We start from the raw sequence: 26695 nt of genomic DNA on the forward strand, positions 1-26695 counted from the left end.
GGTAGTTGTTACCTCTGGGGAAAGATAGACAGGAATGGGATTAGTGGCAGTATAGAAGAAGCTGCAATTAATCTGTAACTTTTTTAAAAAGATTTTATTCATTTATTTGACACATAGAGACGACAAGAGAGGGAACACAAGCAGGAGCAAAGGGAGAGGGAGAAATGGGCTTCCCACTGAGCTGGGAGCCTATTGGGGGATTTGATCCCATGACCTGAGCTGAAGACAGATGCTTAACAACTAAGCCACCAAGACATCCCTGCAACATACCTGATGCATTGGTCATCTGGATGGCTCCCTTCACGTTAGCAAAGTGGTGACCATAACTTAAGGCAAGACTGAATGCTTCTCTTTTCCAGAAGCTTCTACATACTGGGGTCATCAATTCTAATTGGATTATATGCCCATCCTTTATTCAAGTATTGTCATTTTGGCAATTGACTTGGGGTCAATTCTGCCCAAACCGTATAAAACAGAAGGGAATCTGGCTGAATTCCCCAAATAAAGAGGAATGCTGGGCAGCAAAGAGCAAATACCCACTATTGCTGGGTAACGTTTTACCAAGTGCACATTATCTATCTATCTATCTATCTATCTATCTATCTATCTATCTATCTATCTATCATCTATCCATCTATCTAATCTCTCATCCCCTAGGGCCTAGACTTTGAGCTTCACAAAAAGGGACTATGTCTGTGTCATTCATTATTCTCTTCTCTGAGTCTAAGATGGTTTCCTGGCCCATGGTAGGTTGTCAGAATGTTTGAGAATAAAAACAAAACCAAGCAACCTGCCTTTCAACTTCACTCCTAATCATTGGCTACTAACTAGAAAAACATTAGCCACAGAATGAACATTTTCAGGTGTCTTTCACAGTATCTTTAACTAAAGTGATCAGAAGAAGGACTGATTCGGTGAGAGACACACAAGTTTTATGGGAAACACTGATGCCTCTTTTAAACATTTGCTGATGCTGTTTTTTGTTAATAGAAATTATGCAATACGTCATGTGGATTCATTATTCCTAAACTACTGCAATAATGGGTAAACTCAGCAAATTTAATTACTCTGTTCTTCAAACAGGGGTTTAGGGTCAGACTAGTTTATTTTAATACTTCTTCCAAAAAATAAAAAAAATTAAAATTAATTCATCCAAAGAATAAAAAAGACTTCTTCCTCCTCTTCCTTTGACCCTCCTCTGGATACTCCACTAAGAGAACAGCTTCTGCCTGAGCAATTGGCCACATAATTAGGGTTGCCAGGCAAAATACAGGATGCTCAGTTACATGTAATTTCAGATAAACAATGAATTATTTTTCAGTCTAAGTATGTCCCAGATAGTGCATGGGACGAAATACCCCATGGGGATACATTTACACTGAAAGTCATTTGTTCTCAGAAATTCACAAACTAAGCATTCTATATTTTTATTTGCTATAGTTTCTTGTTTTTATTTGTTAAATCTGGTACCCCTACCCATAATACCAAGTGCCGGTGACTCCTTTAGTTTGCCAAAGGGTAAATCACTGGAATTCCTGGAGAATAAAATATCTGATAGCTCGATTTTCACTTTTTAATCTGCCTCTTTTACATTTAAAGAGCAATTACAAAGTAAACTCCTGTGTAAGTATCACCCAGGTTAAGAAATAGAACAGAACAATGCCAGTACCTTAGAAGCCATCTCTGTTCTTCTCCTCTTACGGCTTCCTTCTCCTGCCCCTCAAGGGAAACCATTATCCCTTTTATTATCAGTCTCTAGTGTTTCTTTAGGTTTGCTACCTTTGTATGCATCAATAAGCAATATATATTGACTGCTTTTGAACTTTATATAAAAATGTATGTATCTGTTATCTTTGTGACTTCTCTTAAGATTTTATATATTTATTTGAGAGAGCGAAAGCACAAGCGAAGGAAGGGAGAGGAAGAAACAGACTCCCCACTAAGCAGGGAACCAAACATGGGACATGTGGGACTCGATCCCAGGGCCCTGGGATAATGACCTGAGCTGAAGGCAGACATTTAACTGACTGAGCCACCCAGGCAATGCTCTTTGTGATTTCTTTCACCCAACACCGTGCGTATGAGATTTATCTATGCAGCTGTGCTTAATCCTCCTTGCTAAATAATGTTTCAAAATGTGATTATGCCCACGAGTTATCCATCTATTGCACTGTTTTCTTTCTTTCTTTTTTTTTTTTTTTTAGATTTTATGTATTTATTTGACAGACAGAGATCACAAGCAGGCAGACAGGAAGGCAGAGAGAGAAAGGGGGAAGCATGCTCCCTGCTGAGCAAAGAGCCCAATGTGGGGCTCAATCCCAGGACCCTGAGATCATGACCTGAGCCAAAGGCAGAGGCTTTAACCCACTGAGCCATCCAGGCACCCCTGTGCTATTTTCTTAATGGTGCTGTTTTCACTTAAATTAACAATCTTGGAATCCTTTAAATTTATTGTTATAAGGTAAAATAACTGTCACAAAATAGTTTTCTACTGGTTAGAGGAATTTCTCATACCAAGTACTCCCCTCTGAAATTTATTGTTGAGTTCAGTATTAGGGTGAAGTTGAAGATGACCTATGTAAAATGGTTGTCATTAATGGTCTCTTAAATTTTGTTTTAAGGTATAGATATAGGAAAATGCACTGACCTTAAATATAGTTTGAAAAACTAGATTGATGAAAAAAATAGTTTGATCAATTTCTACATATGAATATACCTATGGAACCACTGTCCAGATCAAGGTAGAGAACATTTCCAGTAGCCTTTTTTTTTTTTTAAAAGATTTTATTTATCCATTTGAGAGAGAGAGAGTGAGAGAGAGCATGAGAGAGGAGGTCAGAGGGAGAAGCAGACTCCCTGTGGAGCTGGGAGCCCAATGCGGGACTCCATCCCAGGACTCTGGGATCATGACCTGAGCTGAAGGCTCAACTGAGACACCCAGGTGCCCCTCCAGCAACCTTTTAATAGGACTGTCTTACATTCCCACAAGGCAGCTGTCTGCCTAAGTTTTTGGACACATGCCTAATACAAGCCTGCCTGATGTTGGTTTCCGGGCTTTTGGCTGCCACCATGTGGTGAGTCTGTTTACTGCTATTAGATTCTTTCAAACAAGGACTCAAGCAATTAGATTCCTAAAATGAAAAGTAATTACACAGATTCTGATGAGGCCAACCATTAAAGTAGGTGAGCTAATGTTTCTATTAAATAAAAAAAAGATTCATCTTCAAAAAGGAGGATTTAAGATCATATAGATAATGACATCATTTATAGCTAAACTGAGTATATAACTTTCTGCTTGAATATTTACCATATAAAGAAAAAAATGACTTACTACAAATACTTTTAGCCACTAGTTATGAAATGCCTTGAAGGTGGTAATGCGTAGAAAGGATAAGAATAAAATTACAACCCTCCTCCCTGTCTCCCCCATCCCAGTCCTTCAAAGCATAACACTAGGATCCAAAGATGAGGAAGACGTGACCTCTTTGCCCCTGGGTGTATCTAGAGAGGATTTTGCTGGCCTGATCTGATCATTTGTTTACAAGAGCCTGATCTGAGTTGGTCCCTGTCCTAGCATGAGGGAGAATGATCTCAGAGTCTTCTGTCTCCAGCCAGACCGTGTAGTCCTTTCCTGCTGACCCATGTCAGGCCTGACTCCTGTGCTCTGCCTCTTGCCAATTTCCATAAAGGGAAGTGACTATGGTCTGGAATGGAGCCTTCACTATCTCAGAGGAGTGCCTGTATCATTATACAGATGCCATGGCTGGACTTGGGCAATGATGCTGTACTGATTCTCCTGAACTTAGAAGTTGTCACCTCGCTACCCTCATGTGGCCTGTGTATGCTTTTTGTCTTCCTTCTGGCCCTCTGTGTCTTTTCCCTTGTAAGGTCCAGCTGAAGGCTCTAGAATCCACTGCACCACTGTCTCTGAATCCCTAGAGCCCTCATTTTTGGTATCACTCATTTTAACACTTAATTACACACAGCCTGGGTCCTCTCAAGTGCCACTGGGAAATTGTGATCTAGAGATTAAGGATTTCTTGTCATGAGAAGTTTGTTTCTGGGGCAAATAAAAGTGTTATTTAAAAAAAAAAAAAAGAATAGGGCACCTAGGTGACTAGTCGTTAAGTGTCTGCCTTTGGCTCAGGTTATGATCCCAGGGTCCTGGGATCCAGCCACACATTGGGCTCTCTGCTTGGAGGAAAGCCTGCTTCTCCCTCTCCCACTCCCCTTGCTTGTGTTCCTTCTCTTGCTGTCTCTCTCTGTCAAATAAATAAAATCTTAAAAAAAAAAAAGAATAAAATTACATGCAAGTAATTTATTCAAGCTCTCGATTTTAGTGATATATATTTTTATTATTGTACTATATTCTGACTACAAGTTGCTATAATTCCCTTTAAAATTATACCATTCTATCATGGCTACCTAACACTAACAACGCTAAAATTTTTGAATGCTTGCTAGATACCCATCAGTCAAATGGGTCTTTTTAGTGTTTTAAATATTCAGGATGGGGGAAAAAACAGAAATCCAGCACTGAGATTTTTAGTAAATATTAAGGAAAAGTGTACAGATGATAAATTAAATGATTAAATAATTTCAGCATGCAAATGAAGGTTGAAGAATAAGAGAGGGAAGAAGAAAATAGATGGGCACTAAAAAGTGTTTTATTCCAATAAATGTGGAGATTAAGATTCTGTTACAAGAAAGATTTCATACCAAAGTATAGACTGTGACACATGATTCCTCCTGCCCCGTCCCACAGCCCACTGAAATTCCAAAGACAAATCATTTTAAAAGCACAAAATCTTATCAGTAGAAAACAATTAGAGTAGTATCATCAGTATATCAGAAATTTTGAAAACTACTTAGAAAATAGAAAGCAAATGGGTTTGAATTTCCTGAAAAAAAAATCAATAAAGAGGAAATTGCATCTCAGGATACCATAGGCCAACCACTTCTTTCTAAAAAGCCTCAGACAAGATCCAGGGTCAGTATCAGCAAATTCAAAGAGAAAAGTTGGCTGTACAACAACTCTCAGTGTCATTTATTCAAGATGCTTCCTGGTGAGACTATTGGGGCCTGAGAGAAAAATCAAAGCCAGACTTGTAGTAACGTAAGAATTTGTGCCAGAGCACATGGGTGACTCAGTCTCAGTTAAGCATCTGACTTCAGCTCTGGTCATGATCCCAGGGTCCTAGGATCTAGTCCTGCTACAGGCTCCTTGCTTGGTAGAGCACTTGCTTCTTCCTCTGCTGGCTGCTCCCCCTGCTTGTGATCTCCCTCTCTTTATGTCTCTGACAAATAAGATCTTTAAAAAAAAAAAAAGAATTTGTGGGCACCTGAGTGGCTCAGTTGGTTGAGCAAATGCCTTCGGCTCAGGTCACGGTTCGGGGTCCCAGTATCGAGTCCCGCATCAGGCGCCCAGCTCCACGGGGAGTCTGCTTCTCCCTCTGACCTCCTTGCCTCTCATGCTCTCTCTCACTATCCCTCTCTCAAATAAATAAATAAATAAATAGATAAATCTTAAAAAAAAAAAAGAATTTGTGCCAAAAAAGCATTAAACAAGATACTTTATAATACTTTTTTTTAAAAGATTTTATTTATTTGTCAGAGAGAGAGAGAGAGAGAGAAAGCGAGCACAGGCAGACAGAGTGGAAGGCAGAGTCAGAGGGAGAAGCAGGCTCCCTGCGGAGCAAGGAGCCCGATGTGGGACTCGATCCCAGGATGCTGGGATCATGACCTGAGCCGAAGGCAGCTGCTTAACCAACTGAGCCACCCAGGCGTCCCGATACTTTATATATAACACTTAATATATAAAAGCATTAAACAAGATACTTTATAATACTATAAACAAGATACTTTATAAACAAGATACTTTTTTTTTTTTAAGATTTTATTTATTTATTTGACAGACAGAGATCGTAAGTAGGCAGAGAGGCAGGCAGAGAGAGAGAGGAGGAAGCAGGCTCCCTGCTGAGCAGAGAGCCCGATTCGGGGCTCGATCCCAGGACCCTGGGATCATGACCTGAGCCGAAGGCAGCGGCTTAACCACTGAGCCACCCAGGCGCCCCACAAGATACTTTTTAATACTATATAATACTTTATATAAGATACAGGAAAGAAAATATTAAAGGCAGAATTCACAAGGAAAATATAAAATCTATGCACCAAATAACATAGCATCAATAGTCATAAGGCAAAAAAACTGTATAAGATACAAGGAAATAATAGAAACACTAAAAGATACAGACTTCAATTCACTTCCCTTAATCTGTTAGAGCAAGTGGATAAAAAGTAAGAATATAGAAGAAAGTAGACTAATGACTTCAAAGGTCCAAAGGGAGTTGTTTTTTTTTTTAACTTAGCCTTATTGCTGATTAAGCATGAGGGCAAAATAAAGACATCTGGGAATAAAACATTTACCATTCATACTCCCTACCTGAAAAAAATTACTACAGGAAGTACTTCAGCACAGAAATAGGAACCCAAGTCATCAGATTATACAATAATGGTGACAACTAAATAGAATGGGGAAAAAATAAAGGAAAGATTTAAGCAGCAATTTTTTTTAAAACAAGATTTATTTATTTACTTGAGAGAGAGAAAGCAAGCAAGAGTGAGAGGGCAGAGAAGAGGGAGCAGCAGATTCTCCGCTGAGCAAGGAGCTTGGTCCCCAGACTGGGAAATCATAACTGGAGCCAAAGGCAGATGCTTAACCAACTGGGTTACCCAGGCACACTTAAGCAACAAATTTTTAATGTCATAAGATTTGGTTTCTTTCTAAATTAGTCCAATCATAATATTTGCTTTATAGTAAATAATACTTATGTAATCATAATATCATACATGCGGTTTATTGGCTTCACTTTGGGGTATCAAATAATGCCCAAAGTGTAGGAGATTTCTATTACAGGGTAGCATGGAGGTCATAAACCTTGGCAATTTAAAAATTATGTGGCAGGATATAAACCTCAGCCAACAAATTCAAGTATGTAAGAAATATCACTTTATCTTCTACTCTTCAATTTAATGTCTGCCTCTGGGGAATAGTCCCTTTATCCCTCTACCTCTCTTCTAAGACCTGCTTGATGGGAAACATAAACACAAACATTATTGGGATTTCTCTGCCCTCCCTGGGTCCCAAAGCACACAGTTACCAAAACATCAGAGAGAAGGGGGGGCCTCCAGTCATCAGTAATCTGTGCTCAGTTCACTGAGAGCCTCAACAAATGATTGTTTCCACTGCAGCAGATCTCTGCTCTTTTGGGGTTCCACATGTGATATGGGAGTCCTAGCTGAGGTTGGGAAGCTTGTGCCAGTGTGCTTCCCAGATACCTGACACGGCTCCCTTTTGAGCTTGCCCCCCTTCAAAGGGCTTCACCATGCAGCAGAGTTTGAGTCTCACACAGCTTCTCACCACCACCCTCATGAAATCTCCAGGAGAAGCCTCTCCCCGTCTCTTGCTTCTGTAAGGCATCACACTCCCTGTCTGCAACTCCAATGCAACTCAGTGAGTTTAGGCTTATGGAAAACAAAAGCCAGGGAAAATTGTACAAGTTAATTCTGCTTTCCTTCCTGTCCAAAGTCTCCCCTGAAGGGATAGAATGCAGAGCCCTTTACTTGCTTGAATGGAGAAATGGAAAAGAGAAAATATTAATTAATAGTATACAATAATACTCAGGCACATTAATATAGCTAAGAAAAATTAGGAGGTAGATAGAAGTAGAAAGATGGGTAATATTCTCATTTTTCATTATGGGTCTTCAAGCCACATTAAACTTGAGAAATCCAGAATTAAACATTTAAATGTGTTATTAAAGTAAATAAGTAAATAAGGCAGCCACTAGAAGACTTTTAGAAATATGAAAATATAAGCAATAAAATCCAGAGGTAGAAGGGTAGTTGGTTCATGACAAATTAATCTTTCATAACAGAATATCGATAGATCCTATGTAGACTTGATAAGACATGAAATATGATAAACTAAAAGCAGAAGCTATTAACAAGAGTGATTCCTAGGAAATGAATTAGGGACTCTGGTGGAGAGGGTAGAGTTGGGGAGAGGAGGGAGACTTTTTTTTCATTTTAAGCTTTTTTATTCTAACTTCTTTATTATGTGCATGCAATTCTTTTCTAACCAAAAAAAAAAAAAAACAGATTAATTAAAAATAAAGACATGAAGCTATTTTAAACACACTGTCTCATTAATATTTATGATGTATTTAATAAAGAGCTCACACATTAAAATTTGCCTATGGACATTAGGCCTTTATTTTTAAAATTTGCTGGTTAATTCCTTCTCATATTATAAACACCTGCTAAAAGTAATCCACACTATAAAACAAATCTTGTTTTTATATGGATGCACAAATAGTTTACCCAAAAAGAAACACTTGGAAAACAACTGGAAGGAAAAACACTAATAAAAGTTAACAAGAGAACAAAGCAGTATTAATGAGTACACAGGCTCTCAAAAGAAGAAATCATCCAAACATTTCATTATCAGAGTCACAAAAAAATCATCCAGTAAAACTATTTCTAATAATCTATTCTAGCACTGTTAAATTAAACGACAGTTCCTATCTATACTCTCAATCAATATAAATTACATTATATATTTAGTCACAAAATCTCATGTGTATGTATAACACATACACATCGGTCCTGAATATGAGAAAGTTTATACTGAGTCACTAAGAAATTGGACTTCGCACAGGTATCAGAGTACAAATTCCTTCAGGAACTGGGAAAATTCCTTTATTCCTAGCTCTCATTTTTTTTTTTAAGATTTTATTTATTTATTTGAAAGACGGAGATCACAAGTAGGCAGAGAGTCAGGCAGAGAGAGAGAGAGAGGGAAGCAGGCTTCCTGCGGAGCAGGGAGCCCGATGCGGGGCTTGATCCCAGGACCCTGAGATCATGACCCGAGCCAAAGGCAGCAGCCCAAACCACTGAGCCACCCAGGCGCCCCCTAGCTCTCATTTTTAAAAAATATTTACTTACCCAAGGGATGCTAGTTATTGTCCAGAGAAATTTATCATCAGTTCCCTTTTAGATCACAAATTTCCATCTAACATATTAATTACAAACATTTTGCCACTCCATTGTTTTTCCTTTTGACTTTGTCTTCTTTTGTACAAATGTTTCTCACTTTACATAGACAGTATTTGAATTTTTCTATCTTGTCACAAACAATTTCCTTTAATGTTTCTGTAATTTCCAAATTCTTGAAGCCTTTGTTACTTAGTAAGCACCGCCATCTGGGATTCTCTCCTAAGAAATAATCAGAAACTGGGTCGCCTGGGTGGCTGAGTCAATTAAGCGAGTCCAACTCCTTTTTTTTTTTTTTTAAGATTTTATTTATTTATTTGACAGACAGAGATCACAAATAGGCAGAGAGGTAGGCAGAGAGAGAAGGGGAAGCAGGCTCCCCTTCCAAATGCGGGGCTCGATACCAGGACTCTGGGATCATGACCTGAGCCAAAGGCAGAGGCTTTAACCCACTGAGCCACCCAGGCACCCCACAAGTCCAACTCTTGATTTTAACTGGGGTCAGGATTGAGCCCCATGCAGGACTCTGTGCTCAGGAGGGAGTCTGCTGAAGATTCTCTCTCTTCTTCTTCCTCTGTCCCTCCCCCTCCCCTGCACTCTTTCTCCCTTTCTCAAATATATATATATATATATATATATATATATATATATATATATATTTTTTTTTTTTTTTTTTTTTTTTTCTAAAGATCCCTTTCACACTGAAAGAGATCACACTCAGAAGGAGGTAGCAGTGGGGCCCACCTAGGTGGCTCAGTTGGCCAGAGGCTTACCTCTGACTCTTGGTTTCAGCTCAGGTCATGATCTCAGAGTTGGGAGATCAAGCCCCTCATTGAGGCCTGGACTGAGCTCTGTATCAGGCTCCACAGTCAGCTAGGAGTCTGCTTGAGAGTCTGTCCCTCTGCCCCTTCCCCCCACAAAATGAATAAAATCTTAAAAAACAAAAAAAAAGAAGGAGGTGCCACTAGTGGGAAATGACAGATGGTGATGTAAATATATACATTTTGCTTTAACAGGTATTTTTACTTCCTTCAGTTTTTAAAAATAGTTTTTAAAAATTATGTTGCTCTTTCTCCCATTGTAAAGACGAGGCAAATAAAGAAAAAATGTTGAGATATAAAAGAAAAGCTTGAACAACACTTGACATTTTAAAAGGTGTTAATTGAAAGATTATGTATAATAGGGAAATTAAAAATAGCTTAGCTAGCTAATAAGAAGAGAATGATTAATTTGATATTTATAATGTATATAAAATATAATACATTATTCAGCAAGCATTTTCTTTTAAAGAAAGATGTGGGGTTTTTAAGATAGATGTGTTTTTTTAAAAATAACTGAAGATTTTAACATTAAATTAGATCTTTAAGGACATATAATTAGATTGAACTATTTGCAGGAATTTTTAAGCTATAATTTATTGTACAAAAACTATCAATACAATATGGTAGGAATTAAAATACAAGAAAGCTCCACCCAATCTCACCACATTGCACAGTTCCACCCAGGATTTGTCAAAATATGTATGTAACTTTTAAATAATTGCAATCTGTCAGCTCTGTATTTATATATTTTTACAGATAATTTTGCAGGTGTGTGCTTAAATTTTACAGAAAATTATGAGAAGGGGTTTCAATCACTTTGAAATGAGTTCAGAGCAGCATAAAAAATAAAATCTTGTCACTTTATATAGAACATCTGCATAATAAAAATGTCAATCAATATTTCTTACATTTCTGCTATGTTTTCTAAGACTAGTTCTGAGGGAAGAATCAACAGCCTTTAATGATTGGTGAAAGAAAGCAGCCATAAGTGGAGGAGAAAAGACATCTGAATGAGTTTGACTTTCTTTAAATTTCAAAATGGACTTACGGGGTTGGGGGGGGATATGCTGCTCCAAAGCTTACAGTGCTGTGGATTGAGGAAAATCTTACCCACTTTACCACAAGTGAGACTGATTGGGAAACAGCTTCAATGCTTGTTTTCTAGAAAGCTCTATCAGTTTATAGTTGTCACCAATTAACAGTAAATTTTCCCATTTTCACTAACTTTTTTTTTTAGATTTTATTTATTTATTTGACAGAGATCACAAGTAGGCAGAGAGGCAGGCAGAGAAAGAGAGAGGGAAGCAGGCTCCCCACTGAGCAGAGAGCTTGATGCGGGGCTCAATCCCAGGACCTTGGAATCATGACCTGAGCCGAAGGCAGAGGCTTTTACCCACTGAGCCACCCAGGCGCCCCCATTTTCACTAACTTTTGACAGCATTATCTCTTTGCTCTTCATTTCTCAATACTTTAATCAGATATGCATATAGTTTCTGTTGGTAGATCCAAGGATATTGTTATTATATTTGTCAAATCCTTTAATCTATTTTAAAATTCCATGAGGAAAGTATTGTTATCAAAGGGAAGCTGAGGAAGAAGTAAATCTCTTGACTGAGGCCATATGTAGCCTTGTACCTATGGATTGAAAAAGTGGCAGAACCGGAATTTAAACCCATGTCTCTATGAGGCCAAAGCCCACTCTCTTTTTACTATTATCCTATTCTCATTGTGGTAGCCTGTTAATCCAAGGCTTGGTTTACAGGGACTCTGGAGCCACTAAACATTAAAAGTTTATTAGGCATATAAAATAAAAGCATCTTTAAAACAAGGGAAAGCAGGGGCCCCTGGGTAGCTTAGTTGGTTAAGCATCCAACTCTTGATTTCAGCTCAGGTCCTAATAACGGGTCCTACGAGTGAACCCTCCATCAGGCTCCACGCTCACTGGGGCGTCTGCTTGAGGATTCTCTTTCCCACTCCCTCTGTCCCATCCTCCTGCTGGTGCATGCTCGCTCTCTCTCTCTTTCTCTCTCTCATTGTGTCTCAAATGAATCTTTAAAAATTAAAAATAAAACACGCAAAAGCAGAACAAATTTCTGAAAAGGAGAATCTTTTATCAGCAATTCCTTCATCTTTTGATTCCAAAGGAAAGTTTAGAGCTCCTTTTATCTTCCTTTAGCTTTAACTGTTCAGGAAAATTGATTAATTAATGAATTAAGTTACACACACACACACACACACACACACACACACACACATTTCCTGCTTTGCCAGAAACCGGGCTGGTCCAGAGAACTCAGAAATGCCCACAGGATTCTGTCCTACTGCTAACTTTCCCCTTTGTGGGCAGCTAATGGTAATTACCATTTTAAAGTGTTCACTGTGCCAGCTGCAATTTAAGTAGGGTATTTCCTTAAATTCTTACCACCTTATGAAATAGATTTTTTAAAAAAGGTCATTTATTTATTTGAGAGAGCAAGAGAGAGAATGAGCAGTGGGGGAGAGAGAGGCAGAGGGAGAAGCCGACTCCCCACTAAACAGGGAGCCAGATGCAGGACTCAGTCCCCAGACCCTGGGATCATGACATGAGCTAAAGGCAGACGCTTAACAGACCGAGCTCCCCAGGCACCCCTGAAATAGATGTTTTGATGTTTAATGAAGTCTAAAAATAGAAATTGAGTAGCTCCAGGCCTAGAACCCAGGTTGGTTAGACTCTACAACTGCTTTCCACTGTTTACATTTCAAATTTTTCTGGAATCAATGAATAATTCCTCTTGCTCCTTTTTGGTAATCCAATTTCAAGATTTTAAGACTTCATTTTCAGATGTCCTTGGATGAAGTCCATCAGATGAAGACCACCAGGAACACACTCGTAGTTAAAGTTGGGGCTACTTACCTGCTGCTGCAAGACAGAGAGCATAAGGCCTCTCCAGGACCTTGGATGTCTGGGCATCAGAGACTTGAAAGGGACTTACCTCAAAGTTGGAGCCTGTGCCGAAGGATTCTGAAAAGGGCCTGGGACAAGTGAGGATCGGCTCTGAAATGGTGATGTCATGAAGCAGGAGCAGTTTAGCAACTGAGGTTTCTCTGCAGTTTTTGTTCTGGAGGCAACAGGAACAGAGCAGAACAACAGATATCACTGATAAAGGAGGGGTGGGGGAAGAAAAGAAAAGAAAAGTCAGTAATCATTCCAAAGGACAGAGTCTGTATAGCCAGAGGAGAAACATTGTTTACATGGCCTTGGCCTTACATTGGAAACATTTTAGAAGTTCTCCTAGGAATATTCTACTCTGATTACCTGTTTCCTTGGAAACTGCAGTTGAAGAACCTCTTATCTGAAGCTCTTGGTTAGAAATGGATTCTGTTTCCCTGTATTAAAGTAACCCACCGGGCTCAGATCTTCTGAGTAGGAATGAGACATTCCATTGTCACGGATATTTCAAATGGCAATGTTTCTCATAACGATGATAGCATTTCCCAACAGAGAGGTAATGCAAGCCACACAGGTGATTTAAAGTTTTTTAATAGCCACATTAAAAGAAAAAAAAGTGAAATTCATTTTAGTAATGGGTTTTAACTCAATATATCCACAATTTGTCTAAAATATTTAAACACAGAATATAAAGAAATATTATATTATATATTTTATTTTTTTGGTAACATGGCTCCCAAATCCAGTACAGCGGATCTCAATTTGGACTTAGATTTTCATGGGAAAGCTTGATCTGTATTTAGAGATCATAAAATCTAGAGTTGCAAAGTATATCCACCTACCCAGGCTGTTACAAATATACCTAAAAGCTTCCCAACAACTGAATCAAATTTAAACTACTGGAGATTAAGTAAAATTAAAAAATTTTGTCCTTAGTCACCGTAGGTACATTTCAGGTGCTCAGTAGCCACAGGTGGTTGGTGGCAACCACTTTGGACAGCTCAGGTGTATGTATGCTTTTAGAGAATACATTTTCTCATCACCAAGCCCTTGACAATAACTAACAAAAGCAGATTTTACAGGTTCACCATTATCCTTAGTTCTTTTTTTCTCCTATTTGTAGAGGCCTCTTTTAGGCAACGAATTTGAACAATGGAGTCCTGAATAAAGTAGAAGTCAGCCCCACACCCCCAGCCCCACACCCCCACAGTGTCCCCCCTCTGCCACCACCCGCCCCCATGACCACTGGGCTGAATCCAAACAGGCCCATTGGGGGGCAGTCCTAGCTGACCAATGGTCTACTTACACCAGACACAGGTACCAAAAAAGAAAAATTCCAAAGGTTCCCATACCCCCCCCCCCCACCTCTTGACAGTGTCAACTTTGCTATCCTGCCTGCTGCTTCCTTAAGGTATTTTCAATAAACTTCCATCTCCTTTTGTTCTGCCTTGGGTGAATTCTTTCTCCTTCTGTGCTGCTGGCCTCCACTCCACCGTGTTGGAATGGAGTAGCTCCAGACCTAGGTTTGCCCTACATTTGGTGGCCCCCATCCAATGAGGAGACCCCACACTAATCCCTTCTTTTTTGTATTAACAAATGCTCTGCCACACTAAAGGAACTCAATTTTCTTAGATTCCAGTTTTTCTTTTCTGCTGCAGGGCAGGCTAGGTCACCTTAAATTTAATCTCAGGGCTCCTGATCAGCCCTGTTCCCTCCCCTTTGCAGGGATTCCCTCATCGTTGTTAACTAGGAGCATTATCTCTTACTTCTTCCAAGTGCGTCCCTAAGAGCATAAAGGAATTATGAAGTTTTTCAAAGCTCTTCCTGAAATTAGATGCCATTACAAGTAAGATACACTTTAGGTTCTTTGGGACAGAAATGATTAAAAGTGCCTTGAGTCAGCATTGAAGAGTTTTGCCAGACTGTGGGCAGCCCTCCTATCTTCTTCCATCTGTGCAGATAGGGCCTCAGAGATCAGACATTTGTGTAACTCATGATGACTTAATGGGGAAAAAGTATACCCACATTCATGTTCCAGTTCTGTCCTTGGCTAATTATGAAACATTGGTAAATAATTTTAATCAGCAGGTTTTCTGAGGTATACTCTGATATTTGCTTCAATGTTGCATGAACATCTTTTGTTTTCAGAATACAAGAAACACTGGTAAGATCATTTTGAGAGGCAGCCTGGTATTCTAGAAAGAGCATAAACATTGAGGTCAGAGGTGTAGATTCAAATCTGTCAAGTAATCAAGGCATGAAGAAGTGCTATCCCTTTAACATGGCTCAGCAGTATGGCTTTCAAGGGGACTTGGAGTCAAAAACCAGATAGGAGCAGTCCTGCTGAGTCTGCAACTCTCTGTTTCTTTAGGTCAGAATTCAATTAATATGTATTAGATTTATCCTGAAGAAGTTTTTTATAAAGTTACATTGTATATAGTATGTGTGCACCAGGCAATAGACTCAAAATGCAAACCTAAGGATTTTTACAGTCACTGTAGGGAACATTCTGACATCATTTCATGTCCCCACTTAAACCATAAGAAAATGTCATCAGAGTCAATACAAATGTTCTTTGCAGGGCACTTGGCTCCAACAGTTTAGTGACCGACTCTTGGTTTATGCTCAAGTCATGATCTCAGGGTCATGAGATGGAGCCTGAAACAGGCTCTGCACTGAGCTTGGAGCCTACTTAAGATCTTCTCTTCTCTCCTCTCTCTCTCTCTCTCTTTCTTCCCACTGCCCCTCCCCCCACCATGTGCCCCCACTCTCATGTTTGCTCACTCTCTTAAAAACAAAAATGCTCTTTGCATGCTCATTGAAATGATTGCGATGACTTGGCTTACAGCACCCTATTTGCTACTTTACTGAGCAATTTTATTGACCATAAAACTTGAATATTTTATTTTTAAACAATTTTTGATTACCAAACAATTTAGGTTCATTGTAGAAAAATTAGGAAATTGTGTAACCAAAAATAGGAAATGAGAACTACCTCTTATTATACCCTCTAGATCTAAGAATTATTGGAATTCTGACATTTCCTTTTCCCTTTGTCCACTTTCTCTGAGTGACCCAGGGCAGGTAACCTTAAGGCGCATCACTTACCTGTCTGTAGCTCAGTTTCCTAACCCTAGCTACCTCCTAAGGTTCTTTGTGAGGACTAAATGGGTAAAACTCTTTCAAAACAGTGACTGCCACTATAATTATAGATATTTTACTTTCCAAAACTGGATTAAAACTATATAGTTTTGGATTCTGCTTTTTAAAAAAAAAACTTTTTGTTATTTTAACAGTACTTTCCCATATATATTTTTTTAAGGCCTCATTGATAAAACTATTGCTCACGGTAGCAGCAGAATCCTCTTCTTGGAAAAATGGTTTTGAGATTTTTATGGAGGACAGTTCACCAATATCTAATTGAGATAGTATTCATTAAAGAAAAATGTTTACTATAAAATATTAAAGAACTTCTAGGGGCCCTTGGGTGGTTCAGTCAGCTGAGCATCTGACTTTTGATCTCAGCTCAGGTCATGATCTCAGGGTCGTGAATTTGGGCCCCACGTTGGGCTCTGAGCTGAGTGTGAAGACTACCTAAATAAATAATAATAATATAACATAAAAGAACTACTATGATTTAAAAGACTGAAAATAGCACAATGTTCAGAGGTTACTAGTATACATTAAAATAATAACTAAATAATAAAGTAACTAAAACCTCACTAATTTTAGTTTAGTCATTAATAGCAGGCCTTCACTAAGCAGTTCTGGTTAGCTGAATAAGTGATTGCTTAGCTAAAAAAGGTGATTAGTGCCGACTGGGATCTCCCTAGCTCCTCTGGATTTGATACGAGGTATTTATTTATAAGATCACCGTTGGAAGAACGATTTGAGGGCAAGAACTGTATCTTACTCATTTATGATGTCCCCAGTGCTTAAATAGTTCTTACAGCTCAATGACTGTTGAACTAAATTCTACAAAAAGATTTAAAAGTTAGGTAACCATTTATCAACATTTGGTGGCTTCTATAACAGATGTTTTTAAAGGTAAATAAATAAATACAAATTAATACTACAGTTTGGGGGACGCCTGGGTGGCTCAGTTGGTTAAGCAGCTGCCTGCGGCTCAGGTCCCACCGTCCTGGGATCGAGTCCCACATCGGGCTCCTTGCTCCGCAGGGAGCCTGCTTCTCCCTCTGACTCTGCCTTCCACTCTGTCTGCCTGTGCTCGCTCTTGCGCTCTCTCTCTCTCTCTGACAAATAAATAAATAAAATCTTAAAAAAAAAATACTACAGTTTGGTTAATTGTAGGTCATTGAGCTCATCCCCGCCGTCTTCCCTATTAAAGGTGGTGTATCTGCCAAACTGAGAAAGTACTTTGAGACAGAAAAATGATGCAAGCCGCTCCGTACTGTTTAGAAACTTTCATCCAGGGAAACTTACAGACAGGAGGGAAATCCAGTAGACAAATGATCCACTCAGCCTCCTCTGCCCTATTCTCTGCCCAGTCCTGACCTTAATCGCCAGGGCGTGGTGGTGAGGTCACAGGGTAGTTCTCTAAAGTAGCACCATCTGAGAACCGGTCATGGTCTCAGGGTGATGAGACTGAGCCTCCTGATGGGCTTCCTGCTCAGTGGAGAGACTACTAGAGATTCTCTCCCTCTCCCTTTGTCCATCCCCCATCCCTGTTCTCTCTCAAAATAAATAAATAAATCTCTAAAAAAAAAAAAAACAAAACCATTTATCTCCCAAAGATCCTATATCAGAACATAATTAGTAATTTTGGGAAAATAGTGTATACAGACTATGTTATTTCTAAACATCCTTTCCTTTCTTGCTTTCTCTTTCTCTTGCCAATCAAAAAATACTTTAACAACAATAGCAGATTTTATCTATACAGAGCTTTACAGTTTTCAGAACATTTTCACATGTATTATTTCCATTTCATCTTAAACACAACTCTATCAAGTGTGTATGTAAGTAGACATGATCACTCCCATGGTTTGTATATGGGAAAACAAAGCTTCAGAACCATGAAGGTTTAGGTGTGATTTGGCTAAAGATAAACATTTCCTATACCTCATCACAGGAAATTACAGGGCTTTCTCCCGGGGTATCTACATTTGCTAAAAATTTTGAGAATAACATAACACTTTAATATTAAAATAAATTCTATATAGAATTCACATTTTATGGAGAAAAATACATCAATATGATTTTTAAGGAAAAACATAAGTTTGACTAACTTTAGAATGAGATGGACCATGCTGGGCTGCTGTCTCGGGCCACTGAAGATACCACCAACACTTCTCTACACTTAGATCTGTGCAAAGGAAAACATTTAAGAAATACAGCTGGAAAAAAAAAAGAGAGAAATACAGATGAGACTGCAGACACGAAGCAGAGGTGAGTTGTCCCACTGATATCTGCCCAAATTCACAAACCACTGAATCAAGAGCAAGTAAAATGGATATTGTTTGATGCTACAAACATTAGGATAGTTTGTTACACAGCAGTAGGTAACTGATATAATCCCCCTTGTATATTTTCATTCATGATATTATTTGTGTCTCTTTTTTGGATCCATTTTACTAACATTTTATTTATTTTAATTTTTTTTAAAGATTTTATTTATTTATTTGACAGGCAGAGATCACAAGTAGGCAGAGAGGCAGGCAGAGAGAGAGAGGGGGAAGCAGGCTCCCTGCTGAGCAGATAGCCTAATGTGGGGCTGAATCCCAGGACCCTGGGATCATGACCTGAGCCACCCAGGCGACCCTCTATTATAATTTTTATAAAGAATCAAGTTTTAACTGTGAACAGTGTTGATTTTCTTAATGTATCTTTGCTTTCTATTTCATTGTTTTCTTATTTTTCTTTAACTATTTCTTTCTATATTCTTTTTTTAAACTTCATTTTTTAATTAATCTCCGCACCCAATGTGAGCCTCAAACTCATCACCGAGATCAAGAGTTGCATGCTCTTCTGACTGAGCTAGTCAGGTGCCCCATTTCTTTCTATTTTCTTTGGCTTTATTGTTTTATTTCTGATTTCTTGAGAGGAACACATAGCTTATTAATATTGATATTTTTTCTTCTTTTCTAATTTAAACATTTAAGGCTCAAAATTTCCCTCAAAGCATCAATTTTCCTTTCTCCTACAAGTTTTGATTGCATTTTTAAAATTACCGTTTGGTTTTAGGCATTTCAAAATCTCCCTCATAAGTTCTTTTTATTTTTTTTTTATTTTTAAGATTTTATTTGTTTATTTGACAGAGATCACAAGTAGGCAGAGAGGCAGGCAGAGAGAGGGGGGAAGCAGGCTTCCCGCCTAGCAGAGAGCCTGATGTCGGGCTCAATCCCAGGACCTTGGGATCATGACCTGAGCTGAAGGCAGAGGCTTTAACCCACTGAGCCATCCAGGCACCCCCTTCATAAGTTCTTTTTAAAGCAAGAGTTCTTTAACAGGAATTTTTTTTAAGTTTATTCATTTACTGAAGATTTTTTGGTTTGTTTATTTAACAGGAATTTCTTAATTTATCATTATGGTCTTAATATCTAACTTCATTGGAATCTATTCATTGAAGTTTGTTGACATTTCTTCATGGTCTGCTATGTGATCATTTGTAGCTGTTCCATGCGTGCTTGAAAAAGATGGATTCTCTTATTGGTCCTTGTTCTTCTGGTCAAGTTTGTGAATTGTTTTGATCGGACCCTTCGTATATCCTTGCTAATATTCTGTATGTTGGCCTATCAGTAATGACAGAGGTGCAATGAATCACAGACAATCAAGTGGACTTACGGGGTTTTTTCTGTAGTTCTATACATTTTTGCTTCATCCATTCTGAGTCTATTTTATCAGATGTATACATGTTTCAAATTACTCTACCTTAATGAATAGAAACTTTCATCATGACACTGTGACTCTCTTCATCCCTAACAATGTATCAGCTTTCTTTTTGGCTAGTATTTGCCTGCCATAATTTATACCATCCATTTATTTTTCACTTCATGTCTGTGCTTTGGGCATATGTCTTATAAATAACACATACTTGGATTTTTAAAATTCAATATATCTTCTGATTAGAGATTTATTCCACTTACACTTCCTGTACTTGTTGATATATTTATAAAATTTTCTATCATCTTAATCTGTAATTTCAGTTTCTCCCACCTTTTCTATTTCTTACTTTTTAAAAAGTATTATATGTAAAAGCCCCTTATCAGATGAGAATTTGAGTACACCCTATTATCCCTTGCTTTCTCTTTCCTCTTACCTTCTTTATCTTGATATTATCTAGAAACTTTCTTTCTAGGTCATTGTGAATGTATGTTATCTTTCCTCTGGTCTTAGCAGTTTTTAAACAACAACAAACATTACTAATGTGTTTGTTCATTTTCAAAAATCTTTTTTTTTTAATTTATTTGAGAGAGAGAGTGCACAAGCAGGGGGAAGCAGACTCCCCGCTGAGCAGGGAGCCCGATGTGGGACTTGATCCCAGACCCTGAGATCATGCATGACCTGAGCTGAAGGCAGACACTTAATCGACTGAGCCACTCAGGCACCCCCAAACACCTATTTTTATATTCCTCTCTAAATCTCCTGGAGCTCTCAGCTGCTGCTATATAGGAACAGGCTCTGTTGTCCTAAGAGAATGGTAGCAGAGACGTGAAAGCCAAATTTTTACCATTTCCTATTTTACTCTCCACTGCCTCCTGTCCCAAGCCATATCCATCTTCCCATAAACACCAGTTCAGAACAGCCACATTGCCCCAGAATTTCCTCTTTCCTTGGTATTTGGGTGTTTACTAGGTAAGTTGGCATTTTTCCCCCTCTGTAGCTCCTTTGAGGTTGATCTTGGAAGAAGGAGGCAGCAATTTTACTTGGTCAGCATCTTGGTAGGAAACAGAACTACAACTAACTATTTTATTTAATCTTCCCAACATTCCTAAGAGGTAGATAAGGACATGGAGAATTGGGGAACTTTCCCAATGTGAAGCTGCAATTTTAAAAATATATATATTTATTTACCTGAGAAGGAAAGAGAGTGTGCCTGTAGGGGTGGGGTGGGAGGAGGGGCAGAGGTAGAAGGAGAGAGAATCTTAGGCAGCCTCCACGCTGAGCCTCTGGTGCAGGGCTTAATCTCAAGACCCTGAGATCACAACCTGATATGAAACCAGGAGTCAGAGGCTTAACTGACTGCGCCACCAAGGTGCCCCTAAAGGTGCAATTTTTGCATCTATTTGACTCCAAAGCCCGTGTGCTTTTTCATCCTCAAATTAACATTGAAACAAGCCGTATTTTCAGCTAGGAAGATAAAAATACCTTGGTTTGAGTCGTGGATCTGCCACTTAAATAGCTGTGGGATCTAACACAAGTCATTAGTCCTCAAAGTCCTTTCCATCAATAAAACATTAATTCTTACTTACACTCTCTGCCTGTGTTTCAGTAATTCCTAGTGAAGCTTTAGTTCATTCTACTATGGTTTCTGCCACCTTTAATCTTGAGATTGTTCTCACCAAAGTTGCCAATCTCATCCTTGTTGCTAAATGGATTGAACATGCAATGTTGTGTCCTTCCCATATACCATGCTTTGTTTTATATATATATATATATATATATATATATATTTTTTTTTTAAGATTTTATTTATTTATTTGACATAGATCACAAGTAGGCAGAGAGGCAGGCAGAGAGAGAGGGGGAAGCAGACTCCCTGCTAAGCAGAGAGCCTGGTGTGCGGCTCCATCCCAGCACCCTGGGATCATGACCTGAGCTGAAGGCAGAGGCTTTAACCCACTGAGCCACCCAAGTGCCCTTGTTTTATATTTCTTAATACACTAAAGTACTACAGTTTTAGTTAACTAAGAAAAATCGCCCGAATGGCCATACTTACAGATTTCATTTATATGTAGTGCTGGACCTTTGAGATTAGTGAAAAAAGATTAGAGATACCACACACAAATTAATTTGAGATGGATCACAGACCTAAATATAAGAGCTCTAACTAAATTTCTAGAAGAAAACAGGAGAATAACTTCATGACCTTGTGGTAGACAAGTATTTCTTAAATAAACAAAGCACTAAGATAAAAGAAAACATCGATAAATTAGACCCATCAAACTGAAAACATTTTATCTACTAATGATGCTATGAATAAAATGAAAAGGCAACCAACAGAGTTGGTTTTCCAAGTTTTATGTTCTTAGAGTGGGAGATTACAGATAAGCAAAGGGAGAAAACTAGAATGATTTATGTGGTGGTGGATTACAATTGGAGACATCAGCATGACTTCATGATTAATTTAATATAGATACAGGTGGTTAAGTATAGAAATATTTATAGATACAAATATGCATACCTTAGAATAGAAACCGGTATATTTCTTCCTTCTGTCACCTGAGAGACTATCCAGTAGCAAGAAGCCCATCTCATATCCAGAACTTGGTTTCTAGTACCATTCTCCAATAAGAGGAACCAAGGCTCATTAGAGCAATGACTGGACCTAGTAGTGGGGCAGTGAAAATCCAAGGTATGCTCAGAGCATCCTGCAGAGTCAGAAAGTAAGGAATTACTAAAATAAACAAAAACAAATTAAAAACAACCAAAAAAAAGTTTTTCGATCATGAAGATATATTAAAGTGACAGAAGAACAAACTGAAAAAGCTACCAATGGCCAAAGTTAGAAACATTTGAGCATAAAAATAAAGTAGTGTTAGAGTATAAAATAACATCCATGGGGTACCAGGGTGGCACAGTCAGTTAAGCGTTTGACTCTTAGTTTCAATTCAGGTCATGGTCTCAGGGTCGTGAGATCAAGCCCCATGTAGGGCTCTGTGCTGGGTATGGAGCCAGCTTAAGACTCACTCTCTCTTCCTCTGCCCCTCTCACTATGCTCTCTCTCTCTAAAATAAATAAATATTTGAAATAAATATCCATGGGTCCTGATATAAGTGATTAAATAAATAAATAATAGAGAAAAGACAAATCTCCCATGCAAACCATTCCAAATAGCTTATGTTTAAAATGTCTGTCCTTCAGAAGATGGGGCATAACCTCCTATTCCTTAAGAGTAGGCTGTCCATAGTTATTTCCTTCCAAAGAGAACGGTCTGGAAAGGAGGAAAGTTAGTAATCTTTCAGTAGAGAATTCTGACAAACACCACCTAAAAAAAGTGGTCAAGCTTAACATTAACAGTGATAAGTCATGTTGATATTACATACTCGATGTGATATAATGGGGATGATGCTTCACCTCTATGGTCTTCCTTCCAAAAACCCATAACCCCAGCTTAATCATGGGGGAAACATTAGACATATTCCAACTGAGGGGCATTCTACAAAATATCTGATTAGTACTCCTCAAAATTGTCAAGTTTACCAAAAACAAGGAAAGTTCTGAGAAACTGTAATGGGAAAATGGATGTGGGACTTACAGGAACTCTATGATTTTTATAATTTTTCTGTTAATCTGAAATCATACTAAAAGTTTATTATTTTGAAAAAGTCAATCAACAGCCTGGAAGTATATATTCAAAATACATATATATATGACAAAGAATTTGCACTCAGAAGAGATAGAACTACTACAAATGAATACTTTAAAGACAACCAAATTTTAAAAGATAACCCCAATTTTAAAAACAGGCCAAAGAACTGAAGAAATATTTCACAAGATATAAAAATAGTTAATAAGTACATGAAAAGATGGTCACCATCATTAGACATTGGGGAACTACAAAATTAAAACTCGATACCATTTCACACCTATGAGAGATATTTCAGGATTTCTTTTCCTTTAGTGCCCACGGTTCTTGGTCATGCTGCTTTGAGGAATGAAGAGGTAGATCAAACAGAGAAGTGGGCTGCAAAGCAAAGTTTATTGAGTGATAGTACACAGCTCCCCAAGAGGGGGGCACCTGGGTGGCTCAGTGGGTTAAGCCTATGCCTTCCTCTCAGGACATGGTCTCGGGTCATGGGATCAAGCCCACAATGGGCTCTCTCCTCAGCAGGGAGCCTGCTTCCCCCTCTCTCTCTGCTTGACTTTCTGCCTACTTGTGATCTCTCCCTCGGTCCAATATATAAATAAAATATTAAAACAAAAACAAAAAGCCCCCTAAGAGGGAGAAGACCCAAAAGGGTTGCCACTGGAGTTTCTAAGTCTAGAGGTTTTTATGAGAATGTTGGGAGGCTGTTTAAATATGATTAACTCTTCATGCTTCTGTCACCCAATGGTTTTTTAAGGGTAGTTTCCTCTTGGTGGTGAAGGGGGTGGGGAAACGTTGTCCCTGCCTCCCTTTCTTACACTATCCTCCATTAGAGGAGTTAAAATTAGAGTGATGATTCCAAATGTTAGCAAGCACATCCATTAACTGGGGCTCTTATGTATCACAAGTGGGAAGGTAAAATGGTCTGACCATTTTGGAAAACTTCTTGTCAATTTCTTATAAAATTAAGTTTACCTACAACGACCCAGAAATTCCACATCCATATTTCCCCAAGAGAAATAAAACATGCCCACAAAAAGACTTGTACAAGAATGTTTATAGCAACTTCATTAATAATAACCAAAAACTGGAACAATCTAACTGTCCATTGGTAGGTGAATAGGTAAGCAAAGTACAGTTGATCCTTAAATTACAGGGGGTTAGAGGTATGAACCCCCTCACAGCAGAAAATCAGAGTATAACTTTTGGTTCTCCTAGAACTTTACTAATTGATAGGAGCTTACCAATAACATAAACAGTTCATTAACATATTTTGTATAGGTATTATACACTATTCTTACAAGAAAGTAAGCTAGAGAAAATGTTAGAAAATTATAAGGAAAAGATAATACATTTACAGTACTGTATTTATATTTAAAAAAGAAAACAACAAACAAATGGACCCATGCAGTTCAAACCCATATTGTTAAAGGGTCAGTTATACACAATGGAATTCTTTTTGATAATCAAAACAACTAAATGTTGATTCACTCACAATAGGGATGGATCTCGAAAACATGAGAGAAAAAAGGAGGATGTGAAAAAAAACCTACCACCTTTATTTTTATGATAGACATCAGAGGAGTGATTGTCTAAAAGGTGGGCAATTGAAAAGGGGCTTGAAGGAACTCTTGGGTGGTGGTTACACAGCTCTTTATATTTAGTAAAATTCATCAAATATACACTTTAAAAAACCTGTTTTTCACTCTATTTGAATTTTACTTAAATAAAAAAAAAAAAATGGAGGGGTGGGGGAAGACTGGGGGGTGCCTGGGTGCCTCAGTCCTTAAGCATCCAATTCTTTATCTCAGCACAAGTCTTGGTCTCAGGGTCCGGGGTTCAAGCCCCAAGTTGGGATTCCCTGGGCATGGAGCATACAAAAAACAAAAACTGGCACCCTTAAAAAGTTGACACTAGGGACGCCTGGGTGGCTCAGTGGGTTAAAGCCTCTCCCTTCATATCAGGTCATGATCCCAGGGTCCTGGGATCGAGCCCCGCATTGGGCTCTCTGCTCAGCAGGGAGCCTGCTTCCTCCTCTCTCTCTCTCTCTGCCTGCCTCTCTGCCTACTTGTGATCTCTGTCTGTCAAATAAATAAATAAAATCTTAAAAAAAAAAAAAAAGTTGACACTACACAGTAAAATGAGAAATTTGATGGCTTAAGTCCCTCCTTTGAAACGTTGAGTAAAACAGTCCGATAAACTCTGATTTTTGAGACTAAACAGGGAATTAAAAAGCCCTGGAAACTCTAAGCTCCTCTTCCTCCGGAAGCCAAGGTCCTTCCTCGGACACTGGGGATCCTGGGAGTACGTGTGACTCCTACGGCAGTTACGTGGGCGCAGGCCCAGAAATCCCATTGCTCCGCCTCTCATCAATTGCGGACCCGCCCATTCATTCCACTCACACCCATCCTTTGAACCGTCCGTTCACCTTTCAATCAATTCAAATATCGCCAGGCGCAAACCAATCGCAAGCCTCTTCGAAGGGAAGAGGCGGGCATTTTCCCGGAAGTATTGGTTAAAACCCCTCCAATCAGAGGCTCGGTGCGGGAAGTTTGAATTTTGCGGAGCTCTGGATTACGGGCCTCTGTTCCTGCTTCTGAGGCGGCAGCGTCCTTCAGACCCAAAGGTTCCTTTACTTTGAGTTCAGTTGAGGTTTGACTCCAGAAGCTGTCTCAGGTAAGTGGGTGCTGGGGAGCGGGCGGGAAGGAGCGGGCCCACTTTGTAGAAGGTCTGGAAGTCTCGGAGGACCGAGACGGTGGGCTAGACGCGCAGCTCAGGGGAGTCTCCTCGAGGACCGTGTTACAAGTCCTTCCTGTAGTTGATGACGCAGCCCTCCAGGAGGGTAAATATTTGTTGCCCTGACCTGTATGGTAGTAGTCAGCGTTTCGCCACCGGGGCATAACTAGCCTTCGGGGCGGGACAGTATTTAGTAGGTACCGCTACGTCCTGTTGGCCCCAAATTTAAGTTCCCGTAGCTCTTCTCAGATCCTGTGAAAACTGAAAACACCCCGGCTGAGAACTTCTAGGCAAGCAAGACTAAGGTATTTCTAGATTTTCAAGCTCGAAGAAACTCCAGGAAGTCAAAGAACAGAGCTTAGATGTATGCGAAAAGCCAGGCTGCCTGACCTGGGATGCCCTCTCCACCATCCTTTAGCCGTGCTAGCCGGAGCAGTTAATTTACCTCATCTGTATAATGGCGGTAATACTATCTTTTAGGGTTTAAGTGATTATTAAATATCCCTTTAGTGTTTGTTCTCTTTCTCCCTCTCCTTCCTTTCTCTGCGGTGTATAATGCTATGCTGTATTTTAAAATAACTAATCATAAGTTTTATTTTTTTTCTTTCATATGTAGTAAATTCATACTTGGCAGGAGGTGACAAATCAAATAGTAAAGGAGGATTCATG

General features: G+C 39.0%; 2 protein-coding genes across 3 annotated transcripts in view; one reads left to right on the top strand and one right to left on the bottom strand.

Moving 5' to 3' along the window:
* FBXO34 (F-box protein 34) overlaps nt 1-12899 on the bottom strand; it is a 132376-nt gene extending 119477 nt beyond the window's left edge. The window contains exon 1 of the mRNA XM_082735068.1: nt 12848-12899. The gene's annotated coding sequence lies outside the window, so the exon portion shown is untranslated. The remainder of the gene's footprint in view (nt 1-12847) is intronic.
* Nucleotides 12900-25782: 12883 nt separating this feature from the next.
* Nucleotides 25783-26695, top strand: part of DLGAP5 (DLG associated protein 5) — a 39178-nt gene continuing 38265 nt past the window's right edge. Inside the window, exon 1 of one of the 2 annotated variants that reach the window (XM_082735063.1) lies at nt 25783-25966. The gene's annotated coding sequence lies outside the window, so the exon portion shown is untranslated. Of the gene's footprint in view, nt 25967-26036; nt 26490-26695 lie in introns of those variants that run through there. The other variant, XM_082735062.1, reaches the window with a different exon arrangement.

The sequence above is a fragment of the Mustela nivalis genome, assembly GCF_964662115.1.
Source record: "Mustela nivalis genome assembly, chromosome: 6".
Lineage (NCBI taxonomy): Eukaryota > Metazoa > Chordata > Mammalia > Carnivora > Mustelidae > Mustela > Mustela nivalis.